Here is a 19,388-nt window from a genome sequence, read left to right on the forward strand (position 1 = left end):
TGGCTGGTCAGCATCCTGGAACAGATCTTTCTCTCAGATGAGATTTACTCAATGCTTAGTTGAAGGATTTATCCATGTTGTTGGCTAGTTAGAGAAATAGTGGATTTGTTCTGCAATTTTCTTGTCTCTGCTTCGGAATCCCTGTGGGCGCGTGCTGGTCTCGCTGCTCTGGGAGCGAGAGAGTGGCAGGCAGCAGCTTAAGTGGGCTTGTGGACTGTAGGTTCTTTAGGAGACGGGTGTCTTCCGGGTGAGCGTGGAAGCTGCTGAGGACAGGGAAGGCTGTGTGGTTTTGGCTTCCTTTTCTAGGTGGTCTGCTTTGCTGATCCTGCATTATTAGATCTGTCCTGAGGTCTTGCCGGAGTATTAGGCAGTCAAGTAGTGCTGGAAGTGTGTTCTGGCTTCGCTCTGTCCTTTGGAAAGCTTGTGGAGAGGGATAATTTCAGCCTCCAAATAACGCATTGGAATTTGAAGTTCCAAAGCTAGAGCTCTGCAGAAGCGTCATTTGAAACCTGGAAGGATTGCTCACAGAGCTCTTTTAGAGAAAATCCCGTTTAACCGTTGTATTGTAGAGGTACAGTTAGTCTTGATTTCTTTGCAGAATCCTTGGTAACTACCCCAGGCTTCAGTGGAATTCAAATAAAATGACCTGTGCATATGTGTTCTTCTTCTTCTTCTTTTTAATGTATAAATTAGAAAGTCTGTGTGCTTTTTTGCTTGACAATTCTTCTGGTTAGATAGTTGCTTTATCATAGGGGCCTGTAAATGAAGTCTCATGTGGCAGGCATTGGAACCTGTACGCATAGTAATTCTGTAATTTGGGATAAACACATTTGAGTATGTCAAAGCAAAGAATTTTGCCTGCCTTAGTCTTTTTCTTAGTGACAGTTTGTTTTTTTTAATAACATTTCTTTTGATTTTAGGACCAGAAACATTAGTGATATTATACCTAAACCTTGACTCTTGTAATCATTAAAAAAATACAAGAAATTTTACATAGTCATACCTAACTCTTTGGAAATGTTGAGTTCTTTGGTTTTGGTTTTGGTTTTGTTTTGGTTATAAATCAAACCAAAATGCTGAATTGAATTTTATAACTACAAAAATTGATCAGTTGAGGATATATTTGATTGGAACTGTAGCCAACAAAACCCTAAACAGACCTTCTTTTTTTCCCATTATTAATATTGTTATTATTTTTCATCTTTTTAGGGCCACACCCGCAGCAAATGGAGGTTCCCGGGCTAGGGGTCAAATAGGAGCTGCAGCTGCCGGCCTATGCCACAGCCACAACGCCAGATCTGAGTTGAGTCTGTGACTTACACCACAGCTCATGGCAACACTGGATCCATAACCCACTGGTGAGGCCAGAGATTGAACCTGCGTCCTCATGGATACTAGTCAGATTTGTTTCCGCTGAGCCACGAAGGGAATTCCTCCCTTATTATTTTTGAAGGCCAGTCACAAATTAAACAGATTTCAGTAGCTGTTTTAAAACCAGCTTTCATAAGTAAATATATTGATCCATCAACAAATATTTGATTATCTGCTAGTTTCACAGCACTGGAGGTATAATGATTCCAGCTCTCATGAAACCTGCTTCAAGAGAGAGAGAAAGACAGCAAATAATGATGAGGAAGAAATAAACAGTATAGTTGGGGTTCATCTCATTTGAACCCTGAATAATAATACAATCAGTATCTGTCATGATAATCAGAAATCAAGCAAGATATTGGTCTACCTTGGGATTATTAAAGAAAGATTAGATTATGGTCAGTAGCGTTTGTTAAATATATTTTGACTCTGAGGATTAGCACCTTCTGTTATATAAGCATAAAAAAAAATCTGTAAGGATAAACACCAAACTCTTCTAAGTGGGGGCTTTTTTAGGAGAGACTTGTAAAGATACAGAAGAGAGATAAACTTTTATACTATTTGAATCTGTTTCAGTGAGCAGACATTACTCAAGTAGAGAAGTTTAAAAATTAAAACTTTTTGGAGTTCCTTGGTGGCCTCACAGTTAAGGATTCAGCATTGTCACTGCTGTGGCTCTGGTTAGATCTCTGACCCAGGAACTTCTGCATGCTGTAGGCGTGGCCAAACAAAATAAAAATTAAAACATTTTTGTCACTGTGCAAATTTGTGGCATGTACTGTATTTAAAAGGCCTTTCGTCAGTGTTGCTACTTCCACTGTGGGTACTAGTGAAGAAAAAATGTATCTCAGGTATCTAAAATTATAGGGATAGGGTGCAGAGGGGAGCACAATGGAATAGGAAAGAGACTGAGGCCCAAGTAAAATGTTAACACATGTTAATGATGTTGGATCTTTAATTATATAAAGATAAATTAATCTTAGACCTTTCTTATTTCGAGTTTGTTTCCTGAGTTTGAAAAAGGAAGTTTTTAGACTCTTTAGAGAAGGATAGTTTTTTTTTGTGGCAGGGCAGGAGGTGTTTTATTGTGGCACTGATTTGAGGATGAGATTTCTCTTTATTAAATATATGGACATCTAATAAATATGTTTTTCTTGTGAGGCATATAACCATAAAAATAGCTTTATATAGTTTCATTATTACATTGCTGAAAATGACAACACCGGAGTGTCTTTTGAGTTATTATTCAAAATTCTGAAATCGCAAATGTGGCATCCTAAGCCAGTTCCTAGAAAGGAAATTGTAAGGCATGAATTCCAGTCTTCACTGGGCTCATTGTATGATCTTGGATAATTCCTTAACCTCTCAGGGGTCCTCCTCTAACTTTCATTCATTATTCCTAGTTCTGCCCTCTGGAGATGCAAAAGATATGTTTAATCCCTCTTCTTGTGTTTTGCAAAATCACACATTTAAGTTAGGAAGAATATTAAAGATCAGTTATTCAGTTTGAAAAGCATTACCATATACCCCACTAAAGTCTTCCTTCTTCCGGGCTGAAAATCTCAAATGTTTCAAGTATTGTGCAAGGAGCTGTTTCAAGACACTGCTTCATTCCAATTGTCTGTCAGTGTCCTCCTTAAAATGTGGCAAACAGAACTGAGAGCACTAAGATAAATGCAGAGTAAAAAAGGGTAATCAACTCTGTTTTGGACAACATGCTTCAAAATATTGTTAAATGGGTGTTAGCTTTTAGGGTAATTAGAATAAACCACTGACACCAATTTCAGACAGATGAGACACCTGGGCATACACCTGCTTAAAAAAAAGTCCACCCACATCTATTGCTATTAGGCCTCCTAGTCTCCAGTCCTGTATTTGTGCAGATTTTTTTTTTAATTCAGTCCCTATCAGATATAAACATGAAATATAAAATTATTAACAAATATTTTCTTAGATACCATCTTTTCTAATTAAAAATAAAGGGGGTAAGGGAGAATCCTGATTCTTAAAATAACATACTAGCTAGCACTCCCTCACAATTTTGAAAGTAACTTATAAACATCTTAAAAGGACATGGGGAAGATAGCATCTTGAGGCTCACCACTAAGAATGAACTGCAGTTTAATTTTAACATCAGCCCATTAATTAATTACAAATCCACCTACCTATGCAATTATTCAGACTACATTTTTCTATCTTGTCTACAAAGATGTTATAAAAGACTGTCAAATGCTATCTGTTTAACCTTTGAGGTCCCTTTCCTTATTCATAAAATAGGACTAAATGAGACAATTTATGCAAAGCGTTTAACCTATTGTCTAACACAAAATTTAAAGTCCAATTAATGTAGCTATAGTTCTAAATATACCATGGCCAGAACATCTCCTGATGTACCTACTAGTTTACTTACCCTGTAAGAAAAGAAGTGAGGCTAGTGTGGCATGTACTTGTCTTCTTTGAACCCATGCTGGGTCTCCTTTCTTGAGTACCAAAAATGTGTGCTCAGGGAGTTCCCATCGTGGCGCAGTGGGTAACGAATCCGACTAGGAACCATGAGGTTGCAGGTTTGATCCCTGGCCTTGCTCAGTGGGTTAAGGATCCAGTGTTGCCGTGAGCTGTGGTATAGGCCACAGATGCGGCTCAGATCCCCTGTTGCTGTGGCTCTGGCATAGGCCAGTGTCTACAGCTCCGATTAGACCCCTAGCCTGGGAACCTCCATATGCTGTGGAAAGCGGCCCTAGACAAGGCAAAAAAAAAAAAAAAGTCTTCAATGATCTGAGAATTTGTTCAGGAATGGCACCAAGCTCACTAGTTTATTATTATCTGCAGCATTTACTTGTTAAACAACATTGTGTTTCAGCAGCTAAGACACTCTGTTACACATAGTAAGTGTTCAAAAAAAAAAAACTTTGTTGAAGTCTCATTTTTAAAAGCAGGATTGGAGTTCCCATTGTGGCACAGAGGAAACGAATCCGACTAGGAACCATGAGGTTGTGGGTTCGATCCCTGGCCTTGCTCAGGGAGTTGAGGATGCTACGTTGTCGTGAGCTGTGGTGTAGGTTGCAGACGCGGCTCAGATCCTGTGTTGCTGTGGCTCTGGCATAGGCCAGCGACTGCAGCTCTGATTGGACCCCTAGCCTGGGAACCTCCATGTGCCGAGGGTGCAGCCCTGTAAAGCAAAAAAAAAAAAAAAAAAAAAAAAGGCAGGGTTAATTTCTTAGTTTTGATAAATGTGCCATGGTTATGTAGATGTTGACATTAGGGGAAGCTGGGTGAAAGATATATGAGAATTCTCTGTACTTTGCAATTTTCCTATAAAAATAAACTCTTTCAAAATGAACTTAAAAAAAAAAAAAGGGAGTCAAGAGGGGTTCTTTTTTCCCACCTCTGGTAAATTCTTTCTTGAAATTACTCAAATGTTACCAACCACTATTAGGTGCCAATTCTTTAGCAGCCTTTATACTCTTAACAATTAGTCTAGAATAGGACACATGAATTCCAGCAAACAGGAACTCTCATAATACCCCCACTTATCCTGGACCATACAGAGTTAGTATTCGGTAAACAATAGTCATCCCCAAATTTTATTTTTGGAAACAATGACCTTAAAAAATTTATCTCCAAAGCAATTATTTTTTCCCTAAAGCATTAAAGCTCTGTAGAATCCAATTAAAACCTCTCTTATTACTCAAGTTACTTATTTAGCAGTGGCATTCAAGTCAAGCTCGAAAAGATCTTTGATGTATGGGACAAATTACTGCTGTACTATTAGCATGAAAGTATTTTAAAAATATTTTTTAAAATATTTTATATCATGGCTGATTGGTTTTTAATTAGGTAAATAAGATTTTAGGAGATGATGAATTTCATTTATAATTATTCAAGTTCAAACTTTCACTGTTAAGCGGTGAAAATCATGAAAATTCTGCTAAAACTGTACCTGTCAAAGAAAATCTAAAATACTTAAGAATAAAGTATCTTGCCCCTAAGATACCTCCAAATAGCATTTAAACACTTTAAAGTGTTTCTTTCAGGTATCGACTGTCTCATTTTCAAAAATTTGGCTTTCCTTTTTGGGATAGTACTACAGAATTGGTACTATAAACAGAAGTGCTATTGTCAAATAATTGATTGAATAATAAAAAGAGCTAAGGCCACTTGTCTTATAGAAAGTTATTGCCAAATGCTGCCAGACCCTGCTTTTCTTTCTTCTGGGCCGGTGGCCAGATACTAATCATTTTTAGACCGTTTCTAATTTTTAGTATACAGTTTAGTACACAATACCACATCTGAACTAGACAGTATTTTAATGAATGTTCTCCATAATTCGTTGAATGTTTCAGTGCGCACACACATGATTTACAACACCTGGAAGCATCTATGAGGAACTGGTGGATTTCCCTAGTGGCTCAGTGGGTTAAGAATCTAGCGTTGTCACTGCTGTGGCTCAAGTTGATGCTGTAGTGCAGGTTCAGTCTCTGGCCCCAGAACTTCTGCATGCCATGGGCAGGGTCCTAAATGAATGAGTGAATAAATAAATAAATAATTAAAAGAAGCTGGTAACAGTATAGTTGCCTCTGGGGCAACTGTTTGGACCTTTGAATTTTGTTAAGTTTTGGTAGTACTATTAGAGAATTAATTTATCTATTAAAAGAAAAAACTGCAATAATAAAACATTAATTATAGTTATAAAGTATTTTACCTTATGTGATAATGTATGTGGTATTTTTTAAAAAATCTTCTGGAGTTCCTACTATGGTGCAGTGGGTTAAGAATCTGACTGCATCAGCTTGGGTCACTGCAGAGGTGTGTGTTTGATCCTGGGCTGGTGCAGTGGTTGCTATTGCTGAGGTGTAGATCGCAGCTGCAGCTCAGATTTAGTCCCTGGCCTGGGAATTTGCATATGCTGCAAGTGTGGCCTGCAGCCACATATTTAAAAAACAAAACAAAACAAAAAAAAAACCTTTTATTTTAATATGTAACTTAAAAAAATTTTTTTTGCAGTGCTCTTCATTTGTAGTTAAAGAAATACCAATTAAAGACAGATCAAACTAGAAAGCTTTTAAAACTAATACTGATATTGTCATGTAAATTGGAATAACCTTTATAGAAAGCAATGTGGCAATGTCTCATATTTTTGAGGTCTTACCTTTTGACTGAATGTTTTTATTCCTATCCTAAGAAAGTAATCAAGTATGAAGACATATCTGTGCACACAGATTTTCATCAGTGTTAGTAGTAGAGAAAATAATGCAATAATTGGAAGTAGTTAAATCATTACACATCCATTCAACAGGATATTATGCTGCTACTAAAAATTAGGTTTTCAGACAGTTTTAACAAAGTAGGAAAATCTGTGATGTAAATGCTTGGTGGAGGATAAACAGTATACAAATGAATAAATATATTCATGGAAAGAGTAAGAATGTATACCATAACGTTAGCAATGCTGATATTTGAAGTGTTAGATATTTGTCTTTTATTTCTCCAACTTTTTTTAAAATTTAATTTTTATTTATTTTTTTACAGAATAAAATACATATATTTAAACACAATTACATTCACATAGATTATTATACCATGGATCTTAAGAAACAGATTAAGTGACTCCCTCTGGAGAAGTGGAATGGAAAATATGCTGAGACAAATAGGAAATTTATTCTATACTTCATCACATTTTGTATGGCTTTCATCCTTACTATTTAGTATTATCTATTACATTTCAATTTTTCTTTAAAAATTAGCATTATATTAAAATTGTTATGCAACTAAAATTTATAAAGGCTTATGTACCATTAAATATTTTATATAGCATAATAAAAAGAATAACTTAACTGGTAAGAATAACAAAAATAATATACCCTCGTAAAATATAAAATGCATAAATTGGTTGAAAAACAGTGTAACTATGTAACTGTGTCCTCACAGTTTTTTACATCTTATTGATTCATCAATATAGGCATTACACCATTCTAGGTGATGTGATAAACGAGACATTGTAGACCTTACATTGTACCATGGAGAGAAATGGTTATTAATAATACAATTGTAGCACTGTATTATTTATTTGTACAGTTGCATTATTTAATTATACTTATCATAAATTCTTTGATAGAGAGGAAATCAGAATCAGATCTAAGGAGACTTCAGCATTCCAAGAATGATGTCAAATGACCCCCTTCATGGTGGATTATGTACTTATTTACTATGAGATATATTTCTTCTCCAGAGATTCCTTATCTGTGTATCAATTACAGATTTTGGGTTTGCAGTTATTCTGAAGTTTTGATGTAAGAGTCTATATGTATATGAGATCATTTTAAGTTGTTGGTCTCTTAATTGCAAGTTCATCTCCAGTGTCCTGCATTTGTACCCATCTCTTCTCATGATTTCTGATTTTGGTGGTATAATTGTGCATGGATGATTTCGTATCTTTACTGTATATATACCTTTACTGGTGAGCCTTGTCATTTGTGGAATTTTTGTTTCTTGTTGCTGTCTTGTCTTTTCTGCCTAGAGAAGTTCTTTTAGTATTTGTTGTAAGGGTGGTTTAGAGTTGCTGAATTCTCTCAACTTTTGCTTATCTGTGAAGGTTTTGATTTCTCCTTCAAATCTGAATGAGAGCCTTGCTGGGTAGAGTAATCTTGGTTGTAGGTTTTTTCCTTTCATCACGTTAAGTATATCATGCCACTGCCTTCTGGCCTGCAGAGTTTCTGCTGAAAAATCTGCCAATAGCCTTATTGGGGTTCCCTTGTATGTTACTTGTTTCTTTTCCCTAGCTGCTTTTAAGATTTTCTCTTTGTCTTTAATTTTGGTTAGTTTGATTAATATGTGTCTTGGGTGTATTCCTCCTTGGGTTTATTTTATATGGTACTTGTTGTGCTTCCTGGATTTTAGTGAGTGGTTCCTTTCCCATGTGAGGGAAGTTTTCGGCTATTATCTCTTGGAATATTTTTTCTGTCCCCTTCTCTCTCTCTTCTTCTGGCACCCCCATAATACAGATGTTGGTGTGTTTAACATTGTCCCCCAGTTCTCTGAGACTCTCTTCATTTGTTTTCAATCTTTTTTCTCTTTCCTGTGCTGCAGCCATAATTTCCACTAATCTGTCTTCCACCTTGCTTATTTCTTCTTCTGCCTCCTGTATTCTGCTGTTAGCTGCTTCTAGTGACTTTTTTTATTTCAGTTATTGTATTTTGCATCTCTTCTTGTTTAAGTTTTATATCTTATATCTCTTTGGTCAGTGTTTCCTGCCCCAAGTTTATTTCCAATGTCTTGCATCATCTTCAGCATCAACAGTCTAAAGTCTTTTTCCTGGATGCTGAGAATCTCCTCATCGCTTAGCTTATTTTCTGGGGTTTTTCCTTTCTCCCTCATCTGAGTTATAGTTCTCTGTCTTTTCGTTTTTATAGGTTTTTGGTGTGTTGGCCTTTTTACAGATAATAGAGTTGTAGCCTCTCTTACTTCTGGGGTCTGCCCCTCTTGTGGCTGAAGTCAGTATGGGGGCTTGCTGTAGGCTTCCCGATGGGAGGGACTGATGCCTGTCCACTGGTAGGTGGAGCTGATTCCTATCCCTGTGGTGGGTGGGGCTTAGTCTCTGGATGGGATTAGAGGCAGCTGTGTGCCTGAAGGGTCTTTAGGTAGCTTGTTTGCTGAGGGGTGGGGCTGTGATCCCACCTGGGTTGTTGTTTGCCCTGGTGCTTCTCAGAGCTGGCTGACTAATGGATGGGGCCAGATTGTCCCAAAATGGCCACCTCCTGAGAAAGGCAGCTGCTGAACATTCCTGAGAGCTTTGCCTTCAATGTCCTTCCCTCACAACAAGCCACATTTATCCCTGTTTTCCCAGGATGTCCTCCAAGAACTGCAGTCAGGTTTGACCCAGATTCCTATGGAGACCTTGCTCTGCCCTGGGAACCAGTGCATGTGAAAGTCTGTGTGTGCCTTTTAAGAATGGGGTCTCTGTTTCCCCCAGTCCCATGGAGCTCCTGCGCACAAGCCCCACTGGCCTTCAATGCCAGATGCTCCAGGGGCTCTTTCTCCCAGTGCCAGATCCCCACATGTGAGGTTTTGATGTGGGGCTCAGAGCTCTCACTCCTGTAGGTGAGTCTCTGTGAACCAGTTAGTTTTCAGTCTGTGGAACTTCCCACCCAGGAGGTATGGGGTTGTTTATATCATGAAATCACCCCTCCTACCTCTTGATGTGTCCTCCTCTTTTTCTTCTGGAGTAGGATATCTTTTTTAAGGTTTCTGGTCTATTTGGGTGGAGATTGCTCAGTCTTTAGTTGTGAATTTTGTTGTTTTTAGGAGAGAAGTTGAGCTCCAGTCCTTCTATTCTGCCGTCTTAATCCTGTCCTTTCTCCAAGTTTTTATTTATTTATTTTGTCTTTTTGCCTTTTCTAGGGATGCTCCTGCGGCACATGGTGGTTCCCAGGCTAGAGGTCGAATCAGAGCTGTAGCCTCCGGCCTACGCCAGAGCCACAGCAATGCGGGATCTGAGCCGCGTCTGTAACCTACACCACAGCTCACGGCAACGCCAGATCCTTAACCCACTGAGCAAGGCCAGGGATTGAACCCGCAGTGTCATGGTTCCTAGTCGGATTGGTTAACCATTGCGCCACTACGGGAACTCCTCTCCAAGTTTTTAAATCGAGTTTCTAGAACTTATAAAATTAGTAGGGAAAACACAAGCTATATATATATACTTATATTCACGTATACACACACATTTATACTCTTAAGTTTATAATAGTGCAAAACTGGTATTTAAACATCTGAAATAAATTAAGTCAAAACTTTTTTTTCATTTTTTAAAGCTTTATTGAAGTATAGTTGATTTATAGTGTTGTGATAACTTCTGCTGTACAACAAAGTGATTCAGTTATACATGTATACACATCCATTCTCTTTCGGATTCTTTTCCCACATAGATTGGGTAGAGTTCTCTGTGCTGTAGAGCAGGTCCCCGTTGGCCAGTCATTCCATGTACGGTGGCCTTATCATTGATCTTTATGTGCATTTTCTTCCTTCCCTCCTCTTTCTTCTTTCCTTCTGCCAACATGTTTCTTACTTCATTAGTTTTCATCAGGTCCATCTTTGTTTCCATTGTGAGCTTCCTTTCTCATAGTAAGGGAGGGAGACACAGATATATGGAAGAATATATTCCAGGCCTTCTGAAAAAACCAGGAGGCCACTGAAGCTGAAAGGACGTGAATGAGGGTATGTGTGTGTGTGTGTGTGTGTGTGAACATAAATATGTGTATATATTTATATGTATGTGTGTGTGTATAGCCAGAGAGTCTTTTCCCTCCTTTCACACCATTCTAACTCCTCATTTAAAGACTTAACTTAAATCAAACCTTTTCTACATAAAAACTTCTATAACTACACTAGCCCAGTCCACATTTACCCTCTTCTGAGCTCCTGGAGCTGCAACACTCATGGCACCTTTACATACTGCCCTGTGATTAAATACTTATGGCCTCCCACTCCCAATAAACTGAGCCTCTTCCAGGCAGTGACTAGATTTTGTTTTTGGTTGTTTTTTTTTTTTTTTTTTTTGCTTTTTTTTAGGGCCGTACCTGCGGCATATGGAGGTTCCCAGGCTAGGGGTCTAATTGGAGCTACAGCTCCCGGCCCACACCACAGCCACAGCAGCACCCAATCCAAACTGCATCTGCAACCTACACCACACCTCATGGCAACACTAGAACTTTAACCCACTGAGAGAGGCCAGGGATCGAACCTGCAACCTCATGGTTAAGAGTCGGATTCATTTCTGCTGCGCCATGACAGGAACTCCGATTTTGCACTTTTTTTAATACATGTTATTTTGTCCATGGTTGGTACTTAAATAGTTACTAGTAAGGCTGATATTCATAACTTTATCATGCAGAATTTTAGGAAACTGTGGATTTTTTAAAAGAAAAAAGAAGGAATGAAATCAAGACTAGGGAACTATATGAGTAAAGAGGCACTGAGGTGTCTCCATGTATCATGATCCAAAGTCAGGATTTTCTCTGAGCCATGTCTTTAGGACTCTGAGTTTCTCAACATCACTTTTCTAAAAGTCATTCTAGACTTTTATTCTTGGGCATCGGGGCAGGGTGAGATCAGGCACCTGGTTACCCTTCAAATAATGATTTTATAATGCCAATGTCCACAATTAGCTTAACAACAACAACAAATCTTAATCAATTACAAAGCGGTATGATCTTGAGCAAATCATTCTTCTATTCTTTTGTATGTCAGTTCCCTCATATACTAAATGTAAGAGTTGGATTAAGTGGTCTATAAAGTCCAGCCAGTCTCACATCCTCTACTTTAGCTTTTTTGAAAAAGCAACTTCAATTTACAGAATGAATAAAATATCTATTAATAATTTTAACTCGAGGGAATAAGAAAACAGTGTAATATTTTGAAAAAACATAACATCTGGAGTAAGACAAACCCACATCTGGTTATAGATTGCTTCTTAGTAGATAATGACCATGAGAAAGTTATTAAATTTTCAGGGTTTGTTTTGAGAATTAAAGACTATGTAAAACCTTTATAAAACATGTACACATTGGCAATAGTTATTTCACATATAGAAAGTGCCCAAGGTAAGACATCTACCAAATCACTGATGTCCAAGATCTGAAGTACCCAAAGTTAATAATTCTCCTAGCAACTTTAGATCTAGGTATTAGTGTTCCCTCAAAATTCTGCAAGGCTTCTCTGCAAGTTTTACTGAGTAACCCATAGCTTGTGCAGTGCTGGAAGTCTCTCTTAAATATGGGGAAAAGAACTACAGATCTAATATCAGTTTGTGGTCATAGAGGCAAGAGAATAAGATAATTTAGGAAGTCCAGCATTTTAGAAAAATAGGATGACTGAGATTTGGGCTTAACTTGGACATTATGAAGATGTTAATCTTGACATTTAGAATTCAAATCTGTAGTGAGAGTCAATCATGTAAAATAATTGCAATAGAGATTCCATAAGTAATAAGAAAAATATACATCTGCTTTTGAGTCCAGGAAGAGAGAGACATACATAATTACAGCATACCAACTAATATATGAGAATGAATGAACAAGACAAAAACAGTGAATAACCTAGTGGGGCTGAAAGAGGGAGGGCCAGAGCACAAAGAAAACTCAAAAAGCAGATAGCACAAATTATGTCTTGAAAAATCAGTAGACAGTCAGCAAGATAGAAGAAGGAAAGGCATTCTCATCAACAGGGAGAATATATAAGGCTCTGAGTCAGAAACAGCATGGCTCTTTCAGTGAACTGATGGTAGTAGTACAGCTGGAGCTTGAGATTTATATTGGGGGAAATGCAGTAGATGAGCCAGATGATGAAGGGCTCTGTAACCGTAGATTTAGAACTAAATACTGTAGGTAAGGGAGAGTATGGGTTTTAAGAAAAAAGCTCTGAACATATCTGCATTTTAGAAAAATCACTTTGGTGTTAGTATAAGGAATAGATTAAAGGGGGTCAACCACTAGGGACCTCATTCTATACCTAGAGTTAAATAAGGACATTTCATTATCATACAGCTACTCTGTTACAGAACCAGGGATCAGAAACAAAAATAATAATGTTTTAACAGATAAAGCTAAATTATCAAAAGGAAATCATTTACCTTCATGAATGTATATTCTTGAATTAAATATTTCCTATGTATCTTTAAAAAGAAGAGGCTCTAAAATTAGGTATGGTATATAAAAATTACATGGAACTAGTTGTATCCTGAGAACTAGCTACTCTTATAGCATCTATCCCTTTTTGTATATATTACACTGCAGATCTGCAACCTAAAAAGCAGTGTAATAGAATCCTTGGAATTGGAGTTTATATTGATTACTGACAGGCACTTCTCTTGCTTTAATTGGTACATAATGAGGGTCTTTTAAACAATTGAACTGAAAATAGAGTGCACATTCTCTCATTGAGACATTAAAGCATGTATTGAGTAGAGTTTAATCAAGCTGTCCTCCGAGGACTTTTCCAATTCCAACCTTTAAAAGAAGTTTTTCATTGGTTATAATTTCCCATAGCAAAACATTTTCTTGGGTGCCTCACTTTCAACACCTAATGGTTTCATATAATATTAAATGTTAGCGTATGTTATGATAATGATGATGATGCAAACGTAAAAACAGCAGACACTTGTTTTCACTTTCCAGATTGACAAGGATTAAAAATAAAAAGTTCAGTAATGGCAAGGATGTGTGGAATCATTCTCTCATACACTGTAAGCAGGAATGTAAATTCGTGTTGTTTTTTTGAGGACAGATTGGCTTTACTTATTAACAAAATGATAAATGTTCATACTTTTTGACTCAATAATTTATCTTTGTTCATTATGGCATTCATTATATTTCCAGAAGCCCTAAATGACTCTTAATATGGGTCTGGTTAAATAAATGATGATACAACTACTCAATGAGATGTCACACAGCCATAAAAAGAAAGAATAAAAGCACCTCTGTATGAGCTCATCTCTAAGACATATTATTGGGTGAAAAAAAAAAGTGGCAGGACAATATTTATGGTATGCTGACAATGCTGTAAAAAAGTAAGTTGTGTATGTGTGGGTTTAAATGCACATGCGTATAACTTTAATAAACACTTTTATGTTTCTCTGTGCATAGACTTTTCTGGAGAGAGGCTAGGAGATTGGAAGTCTAAGATTTTAGTAAGAAGTCTGATTCGGTTTAGTTGTATATATTTTATGCTTCCTGAATTATACTTCTTGAATTTTTGTTGTTGTTAAGAGTGTATTGTAAATTTTTTTGAAATTTTTGAAGTAATTATAGATTCACAGCAGCTTCCAGAATTAGTACAGAGAGATCCCATGTATCCTTCCTTCAGTTCCCCTCAGTGGTAACATTTAAAATAACTATAGTCCAGTATCAAGACATTGTCCAATCTAGGATGTTGGCATTGGTACAGTCCACAGATCTTATTTTATATGTAACTAATTTTTGTGTGTAATTCTTTGCAGTTTTATCATGTGTAGATTTGTGTAATCACCATCACAGTTGAGATACAGAACCATTCCATTACCAAAAAGAGATCTCTCAACCTCTGGCAACCACTTACCTGTTCTACATCATTGTGTTCTGTCATTTCCAGATGTTATTTAAATGCAATCATAAAGTATGGAACCTTTGAGACTGGCTTCAAAAAAAGCATAATTCTCTTGAAATCCATCCAAGTTGTTATATATATGTGTTCTTTTTATTGCTGAATGATATCCCAAAATATGAATGTACAAAAGTTTGATCTTCATTCATTGATGGACATTTGGGCAATTTCATTTTTGGCTATTACAACTATCAACATTTGTGTATAAGTTTTTGTGTGGACATGAATTCCTGATAATGTGATAAGTATATTTAAGAAAGTATGAAGTATATTTTAAGAAACTGCCAAACCATTTTCCAGAGTGCATACTGGTTTACTTTCCCATCAGCATTGTGTTAGAGGTCTAGTTTCTCTATATTCATCAGCATTTGATATTGTTACTGTTTTTTATTTTAGGTGTTGCACTAGGTGTGTAGTGAGATATATCTTTTTTCTTTTTGGTCTTTTTTAGGGCTGTACCAGTGGCATACAGAAGTTCCCAGGTCAGGGGTTGAATTGGAGCTGAAGCTGCTGATCTGCACCACAGCCACAGCAACATGGGATCCAAGCCGTGTTTGCAACCCATACCACAGCTCACAGCAGTGCAGGATCCTTAACCCATTGAGGGAGGCCAGGGATCGAATCCATGTGCTCATGGGTACCATTCGTGTTCATTACAGCTGAGCCATGGTGGAACTCCTTATTATGGTTTTAATTTTCATTTCCCCGATGACTAATGATTTTGAACTTGTCATAATTGTTGTTTATATATCCTTTTTGGTGAAATGTATCTTCATGTCCTCTGCTCATTTTTAATTGATTTTTTTTGTTGTTGTTTTTTGCTGTTTAATTTTGAGTGTTACTTATCTATTCAAAACATGAGTTCTTTGTCAGATAATTGGCTTACAAATATTTGTCTGTTTCATCTAAGTTGTCAGATTTATTGGCATAAAATTATCGTGATTTCTTGTCCTTTTAATATCTATATAATCTGTGACAATGTCACTTATTTCATTCTTGATATTGGTTATTTGTGTATTTTTCTTTTTCCTGATCATTCTGGCTAGAGGCTTTCTAATTTTATTACTCTTCTCAAAGAGCCAGTTTTTGAGTTCATTGATTTTTCTCTATTCCTGTTTTCTGTTTTGTTGATTTCAGCTTTGATCTTTATTATTTCCTTTCTTGTTGCCTACTTTGGTTTTACTTCGCTATTTTTCTAGTTTCTGAAAGATAGAAGCTTAGGACATTGATTTGAGACCTTTCTTCACTTCCACATATAAGCATTCATTGCTATGCATTTCTCCTTAAATACTCTTAAGCACAGTCCCACAAATTCTGATGTGTTGGGCTTTTCATTCAGCAGATAATACCTTTTAATTTAACACCCCCTTTTTTTAAACCCATGAATTATTTAGACGGATGTTCTTTAATTTTCAGATATTTGAGGATTTTCCTAGAATCTTTCTGCTCTTGATTTCTAATTTAATCACATTGTGGTCAGAGAACATATTTAACATGAACCATTTAAAATTTATTTAGCCTTGTTTTATTGCCCAGAATGTGGTATGTCTTCATAATGTATACTCTTGAGAAATATGTATATTCTTCTGCTGTTGGGTAAGTGTGTTTTAGAAATGTCAGTCAGATCAAGTTCATTGATAGGGTTGTCTATATCTACTGTATCCTTGCTTTCATTTTTAAAATTTTTTTCCTATTAACTCAGTTTTTGAGAGAAGTATTGGAAATTCTCATAATTATGCATTTGTCTGTTTCCTCATGTAGTCCTTATCAGTTTTCGCTTCATGTATTTTGAAGCTCTGTTATTAGGGGCGTAAACATTTAGGATTATTTATGTTCTCACGATGAATGACTCACAGTATGAAATGACTATCTTTATTCCTGGTTATAGTCTTTGCTCAAAGAATTTGCTGTATATTAACATAGCCATTATATTAATATAGCTTTTTTTTGGTATATCTTTTCCCATCCTTTTACTTTTAACCTCCTTGTGTCTTTATACTGTATTTTTTTTTTTTTTGTCTTTTTTTTTTTTAGCTATTTCTTGGGCTGCTCCTGCGGCATATGGAGGTTCCCAGGCTAGGGGTCGAATCGGAGCTGTAGCCACTGGCCTATGCCAGAGCCACAGCAACGCAGGATCCGAGCCGCGTCTGCAACCTACACCACAGCTCACTGCAACACCGAATCCTTAAGGCACTGAGCAAGGGCAGGGACCGAACCTGCAACCTCATGGTTCCTAGTCGGATTCGTTAACCACTGCGCCACAACGGGAACTCCTTTATACTGTATTTAAAGTATTTCTTTTAGGCAGCCTCTGGTTGGGCCGTGCTTTTGATAGTGTCTGATAGTGTCTGTCTTTTAAATAATGTGTGTAGACCATTTACATTTAATGTGATTATTGATGTGATTATCTTTGAGTCGGTCATCTCACTATTTATTTTTATTTGTCCTATCTGCTCTTTTTTCCTTCATTCCTGTTTTCCCTATCTTCTTTTGGGTTAGTTGAGTATTTTCTATGATTCTATTTTATCATATTTATTTTATTGGTTTTAACTACTTATTTGGTTATCTTTGTGTTTGCTTAGGATTTATAGTATATAAATATTTATAGTATACATCTTTGATTTAGCTGCTTTCAAAGACTATTATACCACTTCATATATGGTAATGAACCTGGAAAAGTATGTTTCCTTTTTTCTTAGTCTTTATGCTATTGTTATGATACTACTTCTAAATATTATAAACCCTCAGTACAGTGTTATATAAGCAATTACTTTTAAAGAGATTTAAATAATTTAATTTAAATACATTTAAATAATATAAACATATATTTACCTTTTTTCCCTTCCTTTCTTTTAGAGAGTTCCTGTTGTTATGCCTTCAAGCTCACTAATCTTTTCTTTTGTATTGTCTAGCTGTGATAATCTCATCTAATGTATTATCATCTATTCATTGTAGTTTTCATCTCTAAACTTTGTATTTAAAAAATATCTTCCATATGTCTTCTTAACTTTTTGAATGTAGGGAATGTAGTTATAATGACTGTTTTAGTGTCCTTCTATTCTAATTCTAATATCTGTGGCAGTTCTAGGTCTTTCAAAAACTGTGGTAAAATACACATAAAAATTACCGTTTTAATAATTTTAGATGTACAAATCAGTGAAATTTAATACACTGGCCATATTGTATAACCTTCACCATTATCTAGTTCCAGAATGTTTCATAGCATCAAAATGAAGCATTTTACTCTTTGAACATTCATTCCCCATTCTCTGTCTCCTCAGTCACTGGCAACCATTAATCTACTTTCTGTCTCCACGTATTTGCCAGTTTTAGATATTTCACATAATGGAATCATGCAGTGTGTGTCCTTTTATGTCTTTTACTTAGCACATTGTTTTCAAGATTTATCCATTTGGTACTGTGTCACCATGTCATTCCTTTTTGTGGCTGAATAATACTTCCTTATATGGATATAGCACATTTCATTTATTCATTGATGGGTATTTGAGTTATTTCCACCTTTTGGGTATGGTAATACTGCTATTATAAACATTTTTAGCAAAATTTTTTGTTCGAATTCCTGTTTTCAATTTTTGGGTTATATGGTTAGGAGTGAAACTTGCTGTGTAGTGTGGAGATTATGATTAACTTATTGAGGAATTACTGTTTTCTATAACAGCTATAACATTTTACATTCTCATCAGTAATGTATGAAGGTTCCACTTTTTCTACATCCTTGCCATTATTTTTGATTCTGAAATTATTGCTATCCTAGTGGGCATAAAGTGCTGGCTCACTGGTGGGCCGAGTCAAGGTCCTGAAGACCCTGCTGTTGCCTACTCACTGGCAGGTCAAGCCAGCCCCTGGGGTTAGTGCTGAACTGCTGGGAAGCAGAACTGGTTCCTGCAGTCTGACTCTAGGCCCAGGGATCCCAGAGTTCATTTTAGATCAGGGGATGGGGGGGCAGTTCCTAATGCAGTTGAGTGTGGGGTCCAGGGTGTCCTGAAGCTTGTATTGGTCTGCTAGTGGCTGGGGCCAGGCCCCAGCTGGTCCCAGGGTACAGGCTGGCCTGTTGTGGGCAGGCTAGGTCCACAGTCTGTGAGATATTAGTTTTCTTGTGTCTGGTGTTTTCCCCATGCTGCGTGAGGCTGGTCAAGAGCTAGTGCAGGCTTCCTGGAGGGTAGGGCCAGTGCCTGTCCACTGGTGAATGGAGTTAAATCTTGGCCCTCTGTGGGCAGGGCTGTGTCTAGGGGCATTTCTAGAGGTGGCTGTGAGCTCAGGAAGTCTTTACATAGCCTGTCTGTTGGTGAGTGAGGCTGTGTCGCTGCCCAGTTAGTTGTTTGGCCTGAGGCATTATGGCACTGATACCTACAGGCTTTTGGTTGGGGCCAGGTCTTGGTGCTAATAAGCCAAGGTGGCAGCTGCCAGCAGCAGTGTTCAAGCAGTAGAATGTTCCCAATATGGCTGCCATCAGTATCTATTTCCCTAGGATGAGCCACAGCCACCCCCTGCCTCTCCAGGAGACTTGAAGACCAGCAAGCCCAGGTTCCTATTAAATTACTCCTTTTACCCTGGATCTTGGTGCCTGTCAGAGTTTAATGTGCTCCCTTTAAGAGTGAAGTCTCTTTCCCCTTGTCCTGTGGGGCTCCTGAAATTAAGCCCTACTGGCCTTCAAAGCCAGATATTCTGGCTTGGGTTCATCTTCCCAGTGCAGGACCCCTGGTTTGGGGAGCCTGAGGTGGGGCTCAGACCTCTCACTCCTGGAGTTCCCATTGTGGCTCAAAAGTAATGAATCCAACTTGTATGCGTGAGGACAAGGGTTCGATCCCTGGCCTCCTCAGTGGCTTAAGGATTCGGTGTTGTCTCAAGCTGTGGTATAGGTC

At 37.3% G+C, this 19,388-nt stretch overlaps 1 protein-coding gene across 1 annotated transcript in view; it reads left to right on the forward strand.

Moving 5' to 3' along the window:
- GLCE (glucuronic acid epimerase) overlaps positions 1 to 19,388 on the forward strand; it is a 114,267-nt gene that overhangs the window by 1,073 nt on the left and 93,806 nt on the right. The gene's annotated exons all lie outside the window — the stretch shown is intronic.

The sequence above is a fragment of the Sus scrofa genome, chromosome 1, assembly GCF_000003025.6.
Source record: "Sus scrofa isolate TJ Tabasco breed Duroc chromosome 1, Sscrofa11.1, whole genome shotgun sequence".
NCBI classification, from domain to species: domain Eukaryota; kingdom Metazoa; phylum Chordata; class Mammalia; order Artiodactyla; family Suidae; genus Sus; species Sus scrofa.